This window comes from Myotis davidii, unplaced genomic scaffold, assembly GCF_000327345.1.
Source record: "Myotis davidii unplaced genomic scaffold, ASM32734v1 scaffold117, whole genome shotgun sequence".
Taxonomy (NCBI): Eukaryota; Metazoa; Chordata; class Mammalia; order Chiroptera; family Vespertilionidae; genus Myotis; species Myotis davidii.
In genome coordinates this window covers 459,963-463,245 of record NW_006288382.1, presented here as the reverse complement: position 1 = coordinate 463,245, position 3,283 = coordinate 459,963, and the positions used below count along the sequence as shown (strand labels likewise).

The 3,283-nt window shown below is 56.7% G+C and overlaps 1 long non-coding RNA gene across 1 annotated transcript in view; it reads left to right on the top strand.

Annotated features, from left to right (window-relative positions):
* The window catches only part of LOC107182559, a 16,173-nt gene extending 14,140 nt beyond the window's left edge, over window positions 1-2,033 (top strand). The window contains exon 3 of the long non-coding RNA XR_001513273.1: window positions 1,738-2,033. This is a non-coding gene — a long non-coding RNA (uncharacterized LOC107182559). The remainder of the gene's footprint in view (window positions 1-1,737) is intronic.
* The last annotated feature ends 1,250 nt before the right edge of the window (window positions 2,034-3,283 follow it).

Here is a 3,283-nt window from a genome sequence, read left to right as displayed (position 1 = left end):
AGTTTGTGTCTTGTCACACAGGATGTGGTCATATCTATGGCTACTTCTCTTGATTGTCATTGGCCAGTTCAAAGAAGTCCTGGGTGTGGCCAGCAGCGGCTTGGCTTCCAGGAAGAAGCCTTGCTGAGCACATGGCCAAGGTAAGATGGAGGGCATAGCCCTTACCCTGGGGCAAGGTGGAGGGCGTAGCCCTTACCCTGGGGCAAGGTGGAGGGCATACATCTCGCCCTTTCAGAACGAGCACCCAGAGGCCGGGAAGCTGGTGTCTGAGCCAGGCCCTGGGACCGGCACCTCTGGAGGTGGCGCGGTCGGGGTAAGCTTCACTGTTTGAGCGCCATGGCGCCCAGGTGGAGTGGGGAGTGATTACAGGAGGGGTGAACTAAGAGACCAGCCTCTTGGAAGATGGACGGCTCCCACCAGCTCTTGTCAGGCCGAGGGCCGGAGGGCACACAGGAGCCACAGGCAGCTTCTGAGACAAGGGAAAAGTGGCCAGCGGAAGAGTGCTTTTCTCATTTCCTAACAAGAAACGGAAGGTCTACAAGCCTGAGTGAGCTTCCAGGGAATGGGCCTCAACACATAATTGGAGCACTGACCTTCCAGCTCCCTCCCAGGTTCTTGCTCCCAGACCAGGCCTCAGCGTCAACCCTGGCACAGGCCTCAGGCCTGGCCCTGCCTTCTGGCACTGCCCCGCCTCGTCCAGGCCGCTCTGCCCTCCACTTCTTTGCTCTAGTCACACAGACTCAGATTTTGTGCCTCAGGGCCTTGGCATGTGTAACCGCAAAGACAGCGCATTTCTTTAATGCAACCTTTTCTCCTTCCCCCTTTGTTCAAACCCTCCTCATCCCACACCCACCTCGCCCACTTCCTTCCTAGGCATCTACTCAGTGCTCAGGACAGTGAGCCAACAATCTTAGGAAACAAAGCCTCAGGTCAGAGGCAGTTTCAAGCAAACTATAGATCACATCTGGGCCTCAGCTGTCTCCGCTGTAGTCCCAGGAAAGCTGGCCCAGCACCACCCCACCTCCCTCCTGCAGAGCTCTTCTGGACACCACAGCTCCTGGACCACTGGGTCCCTGGCTTTATTGTTTGGAAGGCACAGCTAGTCTTCCTTCCTGCCTGTGTTCTCCTTGTGGCCTCCCCTCCCCCAACTCCCCACACACACTGGGCTCCAGCTCTCCCCAGCCTTCCTGGTACTGGGCTCACTGGGCTCACCTTCCATGCTGCAGAGCCACTGGTTGTGCCCCATGGTCCTGGGCCAGTCACACTGCAGCTGCAATTTCTAACCATCATTCTGCAGTTCCGACCTTAGATCCTCCACATGACGGTTCCTCCCCTGGCCCCGCTCTAGGTACTCAGAGTAGCGGTCGGCAGCCGGGGGACCATGAGGTCTGAAAGGTTGGCAACTTCTGCTCCAGAGGACAGCCTGCCAGAGCGCCAGGCCGAGGTTCCTCCATTGCCACCCCCTGTCAGGCAGCCTGTTGTGCAGCTGGGCAGGGCACCCCTGTCCTGGTGAGCAGCCCTCCTGTGCTGCCAGGGCCAGTTTCCCTTTTGGAGATCAAAGCTGAGAGTGGAAACCTACAAGCAGCTGCAGTCCCCGGGGCAGCTGGGAAGTGTGGGCATGCTTGAGCTGAAACACCTGCCCCCCTTTTCTGTGGCTCACCCCTAAGGAAGCCCCTGACTCGGCTTTAGATGCCCATTTCTTTGTCATTGGTCTGCTTTGCATTTATTTGCACACAGGACGGGAGATAAAGTGTCCTGAGAACACTGACTGGCATGTGGAGTCCCTCCTCGCCACAAGCCGCCCTGCGGGCAGCGCTCTGGACGAGACACCTGAGTCCTTGGAACATTCCTGTGAGTTGGCTCCTGATTATCTCCGTAAGGAGCTCTAATTGCAAGGAAAGGGCACATAAAACAGGAAGTGCACGGTGGGGCTAGGGGGGTACTGGAGGCAGGGACAGGCTTCACCATTTCAGGAACTGGCTCCCCCAAACAGTCACAGGCTGGCAGCCAGCTGCCAGGAGTTCTGTCCCACCATGTCCTTCGCAGGAGGCAGACCCCCAGGAGCTGCCACTCAGCTCCTCCAAACCCTCTGCCCCGCTCTCCCCACCTCCTTGGGGCATAAATATGTTATTTAGGATTTACATAAGTAGGTTCCTCAAAAGTATGATAAGGAGGGGGACATCCGTGAAGTCATTCAAGATTGGTTGATGGTAGTTCTACCACTGAAACTTCTCGTTTAGAGGCAAATGCTTCCTCCTGCTGCACTGGGGCCAGGAGATGCAGCTGGGAGGTGGGCAGGGGAAGGGGAGGCCTGCAGGGGAGGATGAGGTGGGCAGGGGAGGGGTAGGCAAGCCAGAGCCCCAGGGAACCAGATGGAGGTCCTACCCAAGCCTGCATCCCGGTAAGGTCACCAAGAGCACTGGACTTCCTCACTGCGGGCCGGAGTGTCTGTGTGCCAGCTGAGCTGTGCGGTGGGCTGTGGACAGCGGCTGGCTGGCCTGGGCCTGCAGACTCTGATGGACCATCTGCTGTGTCTGCTCCATCTCCCCCATCACACAACCTGCTGCTCCTCTGGCCCCTGCTCTTTCCAAGTTTGTTCATCGTGAGCCCTCATCACTTGGTACTTACCACCTAATGACAATCTGCAGCTCAAATCCAAGTGTGACTGTCCTCCTGGAGCCAGCACTCTGCACTTCCACACTCCCATCCCACTTACACGGTCTGCCCCTGACCCGCGTCCTGGTGACCCACGTCCTGGTGACCCGCATCCTGGTGGCATCCTGATGACCCTCCAGTGCTGAATATTGATTTAAATGCAACTCCCAGACTGGATTTTCAAGGCCCTCCAGTCATCCCTAGGTCACCTGTTGGGAACATCAAATAAAAAGAGGGGGGATATTCTAAACATAAAAGCAAGCAATGAAGTATCGTCTCATATAAACTCTTAGTAGGTCCTATGGGGTCTGGCCTGTTGTCCACTGGCTCTGGAGGTCCTGCTGTGCCTGTGGAGGGAGGTCTGAGGGAAGCCAAGCACCTGAGAGGAGGGAGAGAGGTCTGCAGGCCCGGCCAGCAGCCCAGCTGCCAGGGGATGTTCGCTCCCCTTCGTTCTACAGTTGAAGTTCTGTTACTTCTCATGATAACTGTTTCTATCATCAAGGTAAGAGAGCTAAGAACAGCCCAGGGTTCAGATGCTCCTGACATCTGTTTATCCTGCTGATATGACCACAGAGAGGGCACATGAACCCCAGTGGCATCTTGATGACAGGAAGTGGCTCTTTTTTTG